Here is a 16,973-nt window from a genome sequence, read left to right as displayed (position 1 = left end):
ATAATGCGGACGAGAGGAAAAGACGCTAGCACTTTTTTTTTTCGTGCGCGGGAGCTATGTGTTTATACTGATCGCCTTAGAATAGTACGTCGGAAGACGTTACTCCAACCGTGCTGTGCGGGTAATGCGTGCTCCGTATACCGTTGGCGGAGTGTGCATCAGGACCCATTTAAGAGCTTTGTAACTTGCTTCAGCCGCAACAAAGACGTTTACTTTGTATTAGAAAGTAAAAATAAATAAAGCTAGCCACCTGCGTCTGTTCATTGGCGCCATTGAAACACCCCAGGGGTGCGTATGCACATTTTGCACCGGTAAATGAACGCGGCAAGGAATGCTTACGTGTTTCCATCCACTGAACGCAGTTAAATCAGCATACAGCCATCAGTACTTATTTAGTATGCCCGTAAATGACAGTAAGGCTATAGACGACCACCTCCAACGCAAGTCATACTCAAAGTTGAAAGAACATGGCTGGATGACTCTATATGAACTCTGACGCTCACGAGGCTTGAGTCATTCTTAAAACCAGCACAGAACATGAAGAGCCTAATGTCATCCACAGTTGTTCAAGAATAGCGCATTCCAGAGACCCATTATAGCGCGTAGTGTTTTGAGATCCACCGCATATTCAATATGCAGATGAGCGCACGCTTGCACTTACTGTACCCGCCGTGGTGGCTCGGTTGCTAAGGCGTTGCGCTGCTGAGCACAAGGTCTCGGGTTTTATTCCTGGCCGCGGCGGCCGCTTTTTTGATGGAGGCGAAACGCAAAAACGCCCGTGTGGACGAGATTTCGGCGCACGTTAAAGATCCCCAGGTGGTCAAAATTAATCTGGAGGCCTCCACTACTGTGCGCCTCATCGCCTGCGTTGCATCGGCGCGTTAAACCCCCCAATCAATCAATCACTGTGCTGGAATCGCCGAAGAGAGAGCTGCAAGAGAACTTGTACGGTTGAGTGGAAGGCTCGGCTGAAGTGACGTGTTGTTGAGAGTTGTTTTGGGGAATGAACACTTTGTCAGGCGTCTTAATTTTTGTTCAGAAGTAAAAAGAAAAGGATTAGGGAAACGAGTTGCCCACTTCAAGGGAAGAAAAATACATCAACAGTGTAGACCAAGCTTGCAGGTAGGGCTGCGCAGAGACAGACATAGGTCGGCGTACCCACTGGTGAGACACTGATTTGTGCTCATTTGCACTCAAACTCACGAGTGAGTTGAGTACACACCCAGAAAAAAAAGGTGAGTACGATGACGAGTGAGTACAGGGGTAAGTCCACTACTCGTGAGTGCAGTACTCATGAATACACTACTCATGATTATGAGTACTCATGAGTACAGTATTCATGAGTATGAGTACTCATGAGTTTGAGTACTAATGAGTATGAGTACTCATGAGTACACAGTACTCGTGAGTACACAGTAATCATGAGTACACATTACTCGTTAGTACACAGTACTCATAAGTACACAGTACTCATACAGTACTCTGAGTACACAGTACTCATGAGTACAATACTCATGAATACTGGTTTTGCGAGTGCTTGCACTCTTGAGTATATGCACTCGTGAGTACAGTAGTGCAAACAAGTTTTCTCACGAGCTCGAGTCCGGACGCGCGTGTACGAGTCGCAAACATTTAGTGTTGCCGCTGTGCAGCCTAACAGTCAAGGATGGCAAAATTAGACAACGAAAACTGCACTTCCCCCCTTTCCCGGTCCCTGTTTGGCGCTGTAAGCGTTTCTCGGCGGTCGCTTGCAAAGGGGTCATGGTGAAGAGGGAAAAACGAGGGAGGGGGTGAGGGCCCGGCGGGAAACGCGGCCGCAGTTGCTCTACTCCTATGGCATTTGTTGAGTGCTGCAGTTATTTTTGTTGACGTGGCCTGTCAACGCGTGGCGGCTTCATTGCGCTTGCTCCCTTCCAGTTGTTTTAGGTGAGAGGCGGTGGAGGCTGCTAACAATGCACGTACTAGGCGTACTGAAGTCCCTCTTTTTCGGTCTTCAGAAGTTTCCGTAGACGCATGTCACGCTGTGTAGTCGTTTCGTGAGCCGAACCGCTCATTTCAACAGTCGCAGTTAGTTTACGTAACTCGCGACAAGCCGACTACGTGGTTTGTAACGTTTGTCTCACCGAAATTGTCCGCACCATTCTGCTGTGCGTATTCAAGCGACAATTTGGCTGATGTACGTGCGCCCATATGGTTTTATTAGGTTCCCGTTTTGAAACATTTTGCTCAGGTTCGCTAGTAATATGGTCTCGTTTCCCTCTACTCCCTGGTGGCCAGGTACCTGTACAAGTCGTTTTATGGCGTCGGATATTTCTGGATTGGCATTTGTGAGAATTTTTTTTCTAGCTAGGAGTGCTATCTGACCCCTGATGAAATTTCGGCAAGCTTGTTGCGAGTCAGACATTATGTGCGTTGCGTCAGAGTGAGTGGTGGCCAAAGCTATAGCCGTCTCTTCAGCAAACTCAATTTTACTCGTTTTCACCGATAGTCCATCCACCTGTATTCCCTCATGCAGGACCGCAACCGTACAGATGCCCTCCGGTGTGGGCCCCGCTGCGTCTACATAATACACGCTTTTACGGGTGCCATATTGTTTTGTTATGGCTGTTGCTCGGGCTTGCCTTCTTCCTGAGTTTCGGTCAGAATGCATATTACGGGGCAGAGGTTTAACGATTAGTTTGCGGCGCCAAGGGGGAGGTATGTCCGCTCTGTCTTCAGTGGTAGGGGGTAGAGCGATGCGGCGATCTTCAAGGACCTGCCTGCCAGTAGTTGTCATTGACAGTCGCATGATTTGACTCGTGTACTGAGCCTCTATAAGCTCAGTGATCGTATTGTGCATCCCGAGCTGTGTTAAACGTTCGGTGGACGTTTTAGAAGGGAGTAATAACAACTGCAATAACGCCATTGCCCTTAACAAACTTAAATCCACGTGTGAACAAACCAGCCGCATGATCGGTCGAGTATCAGGCAAACACGGAGGCCTCCAGGAATGCGAGACGCTCCGCCTAGTGCAGGCCTTCGTCATCAGCCGCATAACATATGCTGTGCCCTATCTCAAGGTATGACAAAACGATCTTAAGAAACTTGGCAATATGATCAGGTCAGTTGTTAAGAGTGCGTGATGAACGAGAAAGTTTTCCGAGACAACTGGCAAGAGCCGCCCGCACGTTTCCCACGGTGCCTGGACTGCACGAGATCCGGACATAGGCAGAATGCGTGACAGCACGCACATCAACGATACGACGCGTGCAAAATCGTGATTGCGTGCTCACCGGACCTCTCCCAGGTAATCGCCATGATTACGGAAACGCATCGAAGGTCAGTGCATTTTTGGCGAGATGACGAACACACGTTGCTCTGCTACATAGCCCACGAGCTACATCGCCCACGCGCAGGTCATTCCAGCAATGAGCAACGAGACGCGCAACGTACGCAGTGTGCACGAGCCAGAAGGCACCACGTTCCTGGCACCCGCTATTCCGGTACAGACGTACACGAACGGAACGCTGAGAGCACGGAACGCAACGGAGCCAGTACGTACATTTTTCGGTCGTGCTGTCTTGGCGCCGGTCCACGCAACCAACGACATCACATCCGGATTGGTGGAGATGGCCACGACAAGCGAACAATATGCACCCCGGCCGAAATGCACCATACGTGGCGAACAACCGCACACCAATTATAGGGGAGTTTCCTAGATAAAACGAGACGTACAGCGCACGAAACGCACCAGAGGCGATGAACGACATCCAACTTGAACCAGTGGAGCTGACCACGGCGAACGAAATGCACAGCGCACAGAACGCCACCAAGCCAGCACACACGGAAGAAACTACTATTCGCGACATTCTCCGCTCCCACTGCTGCTATCCGGACTTGGCCAGCGAATGTTACAACCGCAGAAATCACCTGGCTACAAGCAACAATAGACCCAGCGCACGCAGTTAAACCTTACCAGAACGTACGAGCTCTCCACACCCGCTGCTCCAGCCCGATGTCCAGCGGACGAACGACATAACACTCGTGCAGGTAGGTCCGTCAACGAAGGTCGCGGGTTCGATTCCCGGCCGCGGCGGCCGCTTTTCTGGTGTAGGCGAAAAGCAAAAACGCCCGTGTGTACGAGATTTCGGCGCACGTTAAAGATCCCCAGGTGGTCAAAATTAATCCGAAGCTCTCCACTACGGCGCGCCTCATCGCCTGCGTTGCGTCGGCGCGTTAAACGCTACAATCAATCAATCAGGTCCGTCAACGAGCAACGACATGGCAAGCGCATGCGGCATGTCCGAGCTAGAATGAACAAGATCCCCGGCACCCACGCTCCGACCGAGACTCACACGACAAACACCATTTCGTACAAGAGGACGCAACCGTGAGCAAGCGGACTCGGGACGAACGGAGCCTGCTTGTACGGGAGAGATAGCGATTATAGCATTCTCGAAACAACGGGCAAAAGACGAGGGCTTGAGCGACGACACGGACACGGCAAGAACGGAAACAAATGAACCCGATACAGACGAAGGCATCGAATGCCCTAACGATGAAGTCACGCTTGCGACGCCAAGGAATGTGGGACCGAACGGACGGCATGAACCACGCCTGCTTCCCCACCACAACGGTTTCACTTCCGAAACAACCACTGCGACTGCGAGCACGGAGCCGCAACGACATTGACCGGTCAGCCATGCCACCTTACGAAAACGCCACGCTACCGCACACTAAACGAAAAGCCAAGCGGCTCCCGCACCATACGCAACGCACACGACAATTCAAGCAACGTCCTTAACGCGCCGAACTATGCCATCCCTACACAATGCAACTCGCCACCGGACAAACCGGACGTCTACGCCCCCGCATGCGTCGAGCACGCGACGAGCTACACGAACACAATCGCTGACGGAAGCGGCGCGGCTAACGCAACGCCGTAAAAACTGTCAAGTTCAGCTCTGACGAAGGCAATCCCACGGCACACACACAATAAAATCAAGCATATTTGAAATTCACTGAAACTCAACGAGACGAACATCCTCTTAACGAAGTTTCTAGTATCCGGAACAATAAAAAACAAACGCCAGCATCGAGTATCTGTGAATAAGCGGACAGTGATCTGGATACGAACGGACGTCAATCTACGCGAACGTTGCATTGTGCCTGAGGGCAGGCAGAATTCAGATTTGGAGCACGATTACGAGAGTATCAGCGAAAACGGACGACAAAAGCTGCCACCCGAAGACACGCACAAAACCGCAGTTTACGGCCACGGCCGCACCGACAAGTCCCGAGCTCCCCTGTGCCCAACCCGGCCAAGACTTCGTTGTTTTATTCCTGAAACAAGAGGAGACGCCAGACGCTACGCGAGTGCTTACGTTTCGTTCCGCTCTCTCACATGTACGTGCCTTCGTGCAGTAAGTCGCCCTACGACAGTGCACCCCGTCAGACGTTTCTTCCTCTGTCCTGATATATATGTAACCTGTGTTTTTCTAATCAATTAAACATTTTATTTTTTTCTATATATTCTCCCATTCGAGATACGACCTAGCTAACAGTGCAGATAAGTTGATTATTCGTGAGTAATACAAATTGAATACTCATGAGTACAGATTGAGTACTCATGAGTGCAGAATAAGTAGTACTCGTGAGTGTAGGATGAGTAGTACTCATGAGTACAGAAGATTGAGTACTCATGAGTACAGATTGAGTACTCATGAGTACAGAGTGAGTACTCATGAGTACAGATTCAGTACTCATGAGTACAGATTGAGTACGAATACTGCTGAGGACAAATGAGTTTGAGTACAAGTGAGTATAATTACAAATGAGTATTTAATGGGTGAGCACGAGTGATTTTGTGAACAGACGAGTTTTTGAGTCTGCGTTTGATTGAGTACGGCGTGAATGAAAAAAATTGTGATTGAGTTTGAGTGAGTTCTTTCTGTTTTGCCGACCTATGGAGACAGATACTTAAAAATGTATTCCGGAATACAAGAATCGCGATGCATGCGTTGGGCACCTAAAATACAGATACTGAGGTACATTTGTTTGATGTAACGGGATATTTCAGAGATACTTTTCCAAGCACAGAAAAAAATGTATTCCGAAATACAGATAAGAGATGCAGATACAGATACCAAAATACTTTATTCTGTTTCGGCGGCGTCATGTTAAAACAGATTTGTGTGAATCATTAGGTATTTCAAAACCAATGCATCCACAAAATCTAATGTAATTCACTTAAATCTAGAAGAGAATTCGACACCTTCACTCACCGCACGAGAAAACAGCATTAGTTCGACTTAAGCAAAAACAGCCTCGCAAACAAACTGTCTTCCAGGCAACGTGGATTTGGTCTAAGAACGAGGCTCGCAAACGAGAAAGGTTTCTTTAGAGCAGCAGGATAGCACAAGTTTGTATTATGACGAACAAACACCGCCTTCATGACTGGAAAGTCCTGCAGCATGGCGAAATCATTCCTCGGGTCGTCTAGGTATCGAAAGGCTCGAGCATGCGTCTGCTCTGACCGTTGTATGTCGGGAAGTCTTCATCTTCGAAGTCGTAGAAGCCGTGGTTCACCGTAGCTGATGAAACCTCGTCCCACGGGTTTTAGGTGCAGTCCATAAGTTTTTGTAGCCCGCAAGAGCAATCTTTAGAATTGTGAAGCTTTAGCAACTTCGTTTGAGACCACCACGTTTTGAAGTATGGGCACGAGCACGATGCAATTACTGCCTCTTCATTTTCCATCATTAAGAGTCCAGAAAATAGGTTCTGCAAGCCCGAGAGGCAGCTGTCTATACTTCATATCACAAGCTAGCTGCAGCACTGTGAAGGCTACATTGTTATCAATATTGCGCCCACTGAGAGCGCCTAATCCGCCGTGAAGGGGGTCCTGAAAGGCCACTCCCTTCTCTCCTCTCGGCAAGTGGCACCGCACGGCCCCGGCGCCTTTTGCCGCTTCCTTCGAGGTGAGTTAGGCGCCCTGAGGGGGACAACAATGTAGCCTCCACAGTGCTGCAGCTAGCTTGTGATATGAACTATAGTATGACTGATCCGCGCCGTACCTTTTATTTCACCGCGATCAGCTTCTTTTCTACCGTGCCCGACCGAGCGTTTCGGTGCGCCAAATTTCTGGCTGCATGTGCCTTGCGGTGGCAATTATCTATTCGGCTGCGTAATCGGTGCCGCGTCCGACGTTTCAAGCTAACGCTGCCGCCCACAAAAGGAAGCCAAGGCATGTAAAACTGAGAGAGAGTATCGGAAAGTCGGCGGTATGGCTCCTACCGAACAAAAAAAAAAAAGAAGGCAGATGATCTCTGCACAACGAAAAAAAAAGGTAACCAGATACTCATACGTGCCGCAGTATCGCAATATATTCGATACACAATCAACGTACTTTCCTACTGAGATACAAATAAATTTTTCGGATGTATTTCAATACCGAAATACAGTTACGCAAAAGTACCTCTGAGATACTATCGCGATATCCTAGTACAGTCAAACATGGATATTACGAAGCTGACAAAAATTCGCAATTTTTCGTTAAATGCGGGTTTTCGTTACATGCAGGTTTCGACTTAAGGCTCGCGTGAATGAAGCAGCAATGAAACCCATGTGCTAGACATCAGTGACGGGGAATTCACCTTTAAAGGATTTATTTCACAGTGAAAACCTGCGTGATTGGCGCCTGTTGCTTTCCCGCAAACTCAGTCACTACACCACACTCGGAAGGACCAAGGTCGCTTAAGACCCGTATTCCAAACGCAAATTAAGTATCACTTTTGCCTTCTGACACTTTTGGGTGCCTTAGCCCGTTTCAAGGACCAAACTTATGCTGAAAGGGGGCCTTTCGCGAACCTAATGCTGTTTGCCACACTTAAAATTGGTCTGAGGATGCTAACTGGGATACTGTGCCGGGCGGCGTCGTTCCTCTTTGTCGCCGGCGGAGACGGCGTTTAAAATACCAGTTTTTCTTGAAAAGACAAGACGTTTCGTTTTCTGGCAGAAGAACTCATCACCGACGAACCGCAGTGGAGACGCGCGACGGGCAAGCATAGCACCTTACCGACACCGCACTCGCACTGGAAACGCACGGAAGTTAGCGGTGCGGGCGAAGTTCGCTTACTGGTGCATTCCCCCAGCTGATGTTTTTTTTAAAAAAAAAAGTGCCAGAAAAAATGGCTGATCAGCGTAGAGAATTCGTTACATCAAGGTTAGCCGTCGCAACACCTTCGTCATAATGGAGGTCGCAAACACATGGGTTTCAATGGGGCCGGCAATGGGGAATTGACAAACTTCGTTAATTCCAGGAATTCGTTGCATAGAGGCTCGTTACATTCAGGTTTAACTGTACCGCGATATTTCCCAGCCCTGCTTGCAGGTAAGAAACTAAACGCTCATCAATGCGACTTTGACGAGGGCAGTACAGTGTACCGCACTGAAAAAAAGAGAAAGAAATAGGGCCCGCGAAATGTGAGGTTGGGATTAACTGGACTATACCAATAAAAATCCCCGATGCTAAGCAAAAAAGAATGAAGCACAGGGTGTGTAAATTTGGACTTGGTTACTCCCAATAGTAAAAACCTGTTATGGCACGAGACGCGTTTCGCGTGTTACTTTTTTCTTCCCATTGAAACGCACTGCGCCGCTATTTTCTAAGTTCGCAAGCGCAATAAAGCCCTTATAAAGATTTGTTTCGTCAATTTCCTCATTTACATCACCGGCCACAGCCATTCTTTGGTTCTCTTCTTGCTTTCTCGCTGCTTTTCGCGTAGTTGTTTGTCGCCATTACTTTACGTTACACGCACTCGCTACGTTTTTAGTTAACATCGCCGCATTCTTAAATAATCAAACAACTAAGTGAGCCATAAAATGGCGGCATACGAATAAACCAGGCGGACAGGGTGCCAAAATACACATCCACAAAGAAAGACGCGTCCATGCGCACCCTAATCTGCGTGCCAGCATTCCGAGAATGGAAATTAGCACTTGCGAACGTGCCTAGATTAAGGTGGGCAAAAGAACAAACAAACCAGGAACGTGAGAAAATTATTCAAAGGTACAGGTTAGCGGCAAACCACAACGAAATGAGCCGGAAATGTGCTGCTAGGAACATGGGATGGGTCGATAATCACTGTCAGCCGGGCAATAATAATCATGGCAGCTCTCATGGGCGCTTTCAGCAACCCCCAGCCATTGCTTAGAATGTAATTGCGCGGAATAAAGGAAGAGCTGTGGGCATGCAGAAACAAACAAAAAAAAAAGGAACAGTGCCGAGCGGGGCGTGGAATGACAAAAATTCGATTAGTGCAGCAGTAAACCGCAAGGAGCTTGCCCGCATACTTACACGAATGCGTCGGTCTCACAGGCAAGCGATCATGGCCTGTTATACATTATTCTGCCGCCCACTACCCAAATTCTTGAGGAACATTAGACCATTCCCGCGAGCCAACGCCTCAGAATGGGTCCTTAGTGTGGAGTCAGAGACACACTTGGCTACTTCTCTTAGGTGTGAAACGACTTCAACGGCGTCGAGATGATCTTGAAGTCTTTAGGCATGCCCGCGTGCGCTATCACATTTAGCCCAGCTTTGAAACTAAGACAAGCTTGTTGGTCATTGAGGATACAGCCCAGGCGCTGCGCGTTCCGACGCACGATTCCTGTCTCTTTTTTAAAGTGTTGAGCCCTTTAGGGGCTCGCCTTGTCCTCTTAGCTCGCTCGCTGGACCGAAGTAGAGCCACACGGCGTTCCGTCGTAGCGGCTGTCGTTCCAGTGTAACCGGGAGGCTTGGAAACCCAAGTGATTTATTTTGCCATTTGCGTTTGAAACTCGTGAACCGCTGGCGCTTGTCATACATCTACAAGTTGTTTAGCGTAATGAAAGCTGTAGGTACATTTGAGGCAAAATATACGTAATTAACCGGCAGCGCCCGCGTTAATTTAGTTAGGAACGCTTGTTGGGTTTGTTTTTCCGATAGTAAGCGAAAAAAAGTGGTAGTGCAACGCCGGCACGTGCGGGAGGAAAAGCAAGCACTAACAGAACGGAACTCCCGCTGGCACAGTTTCAGGCAGGGGACGCGCGAGCACTGCGACGGCGGGAAATTTGAATTGCATTGGGTGGTAGCAGTGAGCGGATAACGGCGCTACCGCCCATTATGGCGAACCACTGCTCTGCACTTCCGACAACTTTCACATTGTGTGGAACGGCTTTTTTATTTTATGGGGGGGGGGGGGGGGGGGGAGGTTGGTGGTAACAACTCACTCGCTTTTATGACACTAAACTTGCGAGGATCTCTATGCAACTATTTCGGCCAGCGGCGACATTAATCTTTCGCCTTAACTGAAACCAGAGAAATTAAAGGCAGTTGCTAAGCAAACGTGCAGGGGGCGCTCGTTGTCGAGTAAGAAAATTTCCCCTGGGTTATATTCGCTCGCTGCATACCATCTTTGGGTGTTCAGGAGGATGCGTGGGTGGGTATACTTATAGATAGACGTTAAAGGTCACCTGGTGTATAATTCATGACGCAGGCACATTTGGGATATTCGCCAAAAACGAATCAAATCGGCCTGCATCGTAAGCGTCACGCGTCTCTGCCTTGTAAGAGAGGTCGCTTTTAGATTTAGGGAACTGGATGACAAAATATCTGTTGAGTAAAATTAATGGAGCTACCGGGTCACTTAAGTAATTGCGGAAAACTCCACGCCACTCGAAAAACATAATTATGAATAAACCGCGACAAAGGAATGATACGCAAACAGCACTGCGCTTGCGCTGTCGTGAGTATTTTGTTTGTGTGTTGACTGCCACCGAATCATCTCCAAACCACCAATCTTTTTGCTGATTTTGTTTTAGCGTCGGCAGCTCCCAAAACACATTTTCGCCTTCATCCCGCACACGTACGCATTCCTTATGTCGTCTTGCTTACGCACGCCGTAATTTGCGGTATATGCAAATGTGGCGCTGGGAAAGCGCGCACTGTTTCTAAATTTAGAGTGCATCTCATTTCAGAAAGGATATGTTGTTACACCGCCACCCATTGCAGCAGACAGTCCGAAATGAAGACTCCAGCTGGTTCGGCTTCTTATCGATGGTGCAGCGTTGAGGCTGCGGTCGCGCAGACAGCTTGAAGCGCTTGCACTTTCTACTCAGAGTGCCGAGAAAGCTACCAGGCCGCGCCCGTGTTACACATTCTGCTGACACAAAAGCGCTCTTTATCTTCCGCCCAGTGCATATACATCTACAACACTTCCGACAGAAACGCTACTGCATTTCTCACCCTATCGAAGCAATCACACCTTCTCCTCTCCCGTCATGCAACACGAAGCAGGTATAGAAAATGTGTGACTCACAGCTTGTGAGGACCTTCAGCGGGGTTAACTACGATCCCCCTTTTATTTTGCTTCAGTCTATGATACCGTTCACTTTGCTATTTTCGCAAGTTATTTTCGAACTCGAAATATAGACGTTTGTGCAGATAGTTTTCTGCTATTCAGAGATACTTTTTATGCTCAAATGGGCAAAGAACTGCTGCTTGCATGGTACTTAACGGACAAATGTTATGCCGCTGAATGCGTTTGTTTGGGATTGTTCTGAACAATTGTTGTGATCCATTGTTCTGCATTATAACGATGAATTAAAGGTGCTCAATGAAGACTTAATGATGACGTAAGGGATAATACTTATCGCCGAGCTCAGACATTGCGGCGGACCGCTAATTAGCTCCTTATAAACGGCTCGCTTTCCCCTGAGGGATCCCGGTCTCTTAGGACCATGACGCCTCCCGGCCCACCCCCCGCTAAGTGAAAGGCGCGCATCCCAGGTATCTCACCCGTTGCGCGCGTTGGGGAGAAAGGGAGAGAGAAGAGAGAATCTGAGCGGCGGTACTATACGTGGGGCTCAGGGTCCTTCGTTCGAAGATTCTTAATGAACTCGCTCATTGACGCCAACAACACCTCCTCCGGGTCTCAGGATGACGAGCCGACGTGAAGCGTGGGGTGAGCTCGATATTCCACCCTTCCCACATACACTTGAGGGAGAGAGACAAATTGATATATATATATATATATATATATGTGTGTGTGTGTGTGTGTGTGTGCGGTGTGTGTGTATGTGTGTCTGTGTGTGTGTGTGTGTGTGTGTGTGTGTGTGTGTGTGTGTGCGTGTGTGTGTGTGTGTGTGTGTGTGTGTGTGTGTGTGTGTGTTGAAACAGATAAGGCATTTGGAAAGAAAGAAAGAAAGTGGGGAAAAATGCCCGCCAGTTGGGAACCGAACCCACGACCTCCAGAATACGCGTCTGGTGCGATGACCACTACGCTACCGGCGGGGCTGTTTCCCCACCACTTTCCCGGGTATTTATGTTAAAGTATTTTTGTTTCCTCCACTTGGGGGTGGTAGCCAGCGTTACTCGGACTACTCGGGGTGAAGGGGACCTTCTTTTTAATCCCCGGGCCGTGACTCGAGTGTCTACATGTGCATTGTGGTCGTCCAGCGTTGAACCCTCTTGAACTACCTTTGGCACCAAGACTGCCAGAACAGAGGCTCTCGCTATGCATGTAGCCAATCAGAATAGGAAATGAGGAATATATATGTATATGTATAGGGTTTGGAAATGAGGGGCTCGATAGGAAATACAGAAAGAAATGCCGGCAGTCTACAACGCCGAAGAAGGCATAGGGGAATGGTCAGACTATTTTTTACCGTTAGTGGTGTTACATTATTTTTTCTATTAGTTACGTGAGAAAGAAAGAAAGAAAAACACGCGCCCAGAGTGGGGACCGAACTCACGCCTTTAGATTAGATCTCGAATGCCTTACCAATTTGGATATCTGGGCGACTGTGTTCTCCTTCACTTTCTGGGGTATTTATATTTACTACAAATGTATCTGACGCTTGAGGGTGGTAGCCAGCGCCACTCAGACTACACGAGGAGAAGGGGACCTTTTCAGCCCCCGGAGCGTGACGCGAACGTCTACATCCTGTAATAAGCGGGTAACTGGCGGGAAACCCTCTTATGCTACCTTGGCATCAAGTCTGCCAGAACCGAGGCCCTCGCTAAGGTTTCGCACGATAATAGGGTTTGGAAATGCGGGGCTCGTTAGGAAATACTGAAAGAAATGCCGGCAGTCTACAACGCCAAAGAAGGCACAGGGGAATGGTTAGACTATTTTTAGATGCGGCGCATCTCTTGCTCTGAGGCATGTCCCTCCTGCATCGGCGTCGGCGGCGTCCGCATGCCATCTGCGCATGCGCGACTCTCCTCCGCTCTTCTCTCCGACAGCTGTGCGCAACACTCTCACTCTGTCTCATTATCGTAAACAACAGCTGCGTGCGCGCGCTTCGCTCGCTTCGCTCCGCTGCCGTCGCGCAAGTGCGCGCATGCGCGACTCTCCTCCGCTGTCTCCTCTCCTTCAGGCGTTGTGACTGTAAAGCGGGTAGCGCGCTGTGGCGGTTCAGTCAGCGCTCGCTCTCGTTCGACTTCGTGTCACTTTGCTTGAGGACTGCGTGCTTGACTCGATTCTTCCGATGAAGACGTGATGGAAGCGACGGTCCCTTCAGCGAGTGGTGTGACACAATCCAATACCAGCGTCACTCCAAACGCTAAAGTAAAATTACGCCCATCTTCCCGCGTATGAGAACATCCGCATGTGATGGAATGCATCATACGCGTTCACAACACGTTTCACCCGATTTAGAGAATCAACCCAATGGAAACGCCAATTGAACCCCCCGATGCGTCGCATCACATCAGGGTTCCCTCGCGGGAAGATGGGCGTAATGTTAGATGCCACTGCATCTCATTTACTTGCCTTGTCCCTGCATCTGAAGTCGGCGTTGTTGTCGGCGTCCGCCCCTCCCCCATTCTCCTCGCCGCGCCAGCTGCGCTCTCCGCCGCTCACCCCCTCTCCTCTCCGATAGCGAACACTCTCTCGCGAGGGGCATTGGATTGGATTCGATTGGCTTGGCTTGGCTTGGATTGCATTGCATTGGATTTGGATTGGATTAAAGTGGATTGTGTTGGATTGTGTTGCGTCATAGCCGCGGCAGACGCACTGGCGCTGGTGCGTCCCCTCACCGTTATGCGCGCTATAAAACGCGGTGCCTGCGCCGCTCCGCTCCATCGTTCCAACGCCGTTCCTCCGCTGTCCAACGCTGCAACATGAACCCCCTATGCGTTGCATCTACACAGGGGTTCCCGCGAGGGGAGGTGGGAGTTTTTTTACCATTAGTGACGTTACATTATGTTGTCTATTAATTACGTGATAAAGAAAGAAAGAAAAACACGCGCCCAGAGCGGGGACCGAACCCACAGAAGTAGGCCCGCTAAGCCGGCAAGCAACGTCCCATGTACTTCGGTTCTGTCGTCAGTGGCTTCAGCGCACACATGTACGAATCAACGAACAGCGTGGAAGTCATCAGTGTGGAGAAACGTTCTTTAATTGCAAGATGGGCAGCGGGACGGAAGGATGGCTTGCAGCCTTTTCGTACGTCGATCGGCGAGTAGTAAAACTGTGGAGTTCGAAGGTGCCAGCACTTCAGTCTCTGCGAAAAGAAGCGAACTTTGCAGGCCGGGACACAAGTGTTGGGGCGTGAAAGCAAACGTGTGTACTTTTTCCTGGAATAATATGTTGAAAAGAGTCTGCTTGAGTTCAAGTGGTTTCAGTGTAGCGGGTAATTTGGCCTTCATTTGACCGCAGCTGCGCCGCACCCTTGGCAACGTATATCACGTGACTCGCCGGGCCGAGCTTCGCCGACGGTCGCGTTCGTTAGGCGCCGATGCCTCTACTCCCAGCTTGGCGCATGCGCTCTCCACAGCTGGGTCGCCGCCTGACGGGACTCGCCGCGTGCATGCGAACTTGGCGATGGATGAGAGCGAGGCCGGGCTGTCTTCTCTGAGTGTTGCGCAGGAGCGGGAGGCTCTGAGTGGGTGAGTGAGTGAGTGAGTGAGTGAGTGAGTGAGTGAGTGAGTGAGTGAGTGAGTGAGTGAGTGAGTGAGTGAGTGAGTGAGTGAGTGAGTGAGTGACCAGACTTTATTTGCCCAGCTTAGCTGGGGATTCTGGTCCCCCGCGTTACTTCGACGGCGGCTTTGAGCCGTCGTCGGCACGCGGTATCTGACCGCCCCGCGGATTTCTCCCGTCGAGCTGCTTCACTGGGGAGGGTCTGGAATGCCCAAGCGCGCGAAGCTAGAGCGTTGGACTGAGGAAGAGCGAGTCGTACGGCTCGGAAATCGCTGGAAGCGGGACCAGAACCGCATGCAAAGGCAGGTTTTGGACGAATAGTATAATAACTGCAGCTCAGTATAATAGTATAATAACCTCAGGCCAAACGTAACGGCTTCCGGCGTAACATCGTCATCCCTCAGCATGTATTACAGTGACTGTTACGCCACTTAGCAAGTCATTGGGCTAAATGTTAGGGTTACCTAACAACGTGATTGATTGGCTTAGTTGGTATTCCATGATTCTGAACATTTGAGCGCAAATAATAGACAGGGACTGTAAAAGCACATTCGCGTCGTGTCATTTTACAGTTCCTGTATATTCTTTGCGTTTGATTGTTTTCTGACTACCTAATGTTGGCGCTGATAGTCGGCCTAGTGACATTCTCACGTGCCCGCATAAACGGGTCATGAAGATAAAAAAAATTAAAGCCGTTCCACTCAATATGAAAGCTGTCGGAAGTGCAGAACAGTGATTCGCCCTAATTGGCTGCAGTTCCGTTATCCTCTCACTGCTGCCACCCAATGCATTTCAAACTTCCCGCCTTCGCAGTGCTCGCGCGCCCCCTGCATTAAACAGCGCCAGCGGAAGTTCTGTTCTTTTTGTGCTTGCTTTAATTTCGCATGCTGGAGCTGTTTCGCGTCATTTCGAACGCGTAATTTTTTTCTTGTGTGGCTGGAGCCTTTCGGCGGCATTTCGAAAACGTAAGTTTTTTCTTGCGTGGCTGGAGCCTTTCTGCGTCATTTAGAACGCGCCATTTTTTTTTCTTGCGCGGCTGCTTTTTTTCGCTTACTATCGTAAAAACCAACACAATGAGCGTTCTTAAAAAATGAACGCGGGGGCTGCCGGTTATATACACAGATTTTTCAAAAAAATGTACCTGCAGTTTTCTTTACGCTAAACAACGGGGAGATGTATGACAAGCGCCAGCGGATCATGAGGTTCGAACGGTTATGATAATTTAAAACGCGTGGTTTTTGAAGCCTCGGCGTGACCCCCGACGACGGTACATCAGGCTCTGCCATGGGTCCGCTATCTCAGAGCTGCGCCGCCTGATTTCGGCAGTCGCATCGACCGTTAGCGAGCTACGACGACAGTACTTAATGCAAGTTTTCTTCATTAGAAATACTGCTTTGCCCACATTGCAATAATGCCAAGTTTATCGCTAACTTGAAAAAAAATTGAGATAGAAAACATGCGAAGCAGTGGCGACTCCCTGGACAATTTGCAGCAATTTTTCTATGACGTCACAAAATTTGTTTGGTGCTCTTGGAGGCCGCCGACCAGAGCCACCGCCAAGACTCATGACTGGACGATTGTAGCGGGGCCTCTAGTTGTTTGATCGCATCACTTGAATGTTGACGGGCAGGTAACACACTAACACACAACGTTTTAGTGCTGCCCATATGACGTAACTTCTGCCCGTTACACATCGCTGTAGCGCGAAATTTGAAAGCTATTCAGTACTTCTTACGCTCTCTCGGCTGGAAAACGTCTCTAGTGGTTGCCCTCTTAGGCAAAAGGGAGCAAAATAGGGGCTTAAATATGGCCGTTAGTCTTCGCGAGCAATCGCTCATCTTCAAGTGGAATAACTGGGGCAGAGTGTGCGCCGTGCGCACAGATGCGAACTAAACGTTCGACGCCACCGATGTATAAAGAGTAACGGAAAGCCTAAACGCAACATTTACCCCGGTATTCTGATCGTGAAATCGATTTTTCCATGCATAAGCATTGCGGAATCCTCCCCTCCGCCACGTGGAGGGATCAAAT

General features: G+C 49.3%; 1 non-coding gene across 1 annotated transcript; it reads right to left on the bottom strand.

The window, feature by feature from the left end:
* Positions 1–12,237: 12,237 nt before the first annotated feature.
* Trnat-cgu (transfer RNA threonine (anticodon CGU)) lies at positions 12,238–12,310 on the bottom strand. Its single transcript has one exon. It is a non-coding gene; the product is annotated as a tRNA-Thr (tRNA).
* Between the last annotated feature and the right edge of the window lie 4,663 nt (positions 12,311–16,973).

Source organism: Haemaphysalis longicornis, unplaced genomic scaffold (genome assembly GCF_048455015.1).
Source record: "Haemaphysalis longicornis isolate Haplotype H1 unplaced genomic scaffold, Haemaphysalis longicornis Haplotype H1 scaffold_2, whole genome shotgun sequence".
Classification (NCBI taxonomy): Eukaryota; Metazoa; Arthropoda; class Arachnida; order Ixodida; family Ixodidae; genus Haemaphysalis; species Haemaphysalis longicornis.
This window is presented reverse-complemented; position numbering and strand designations above follow the sequence as displayed.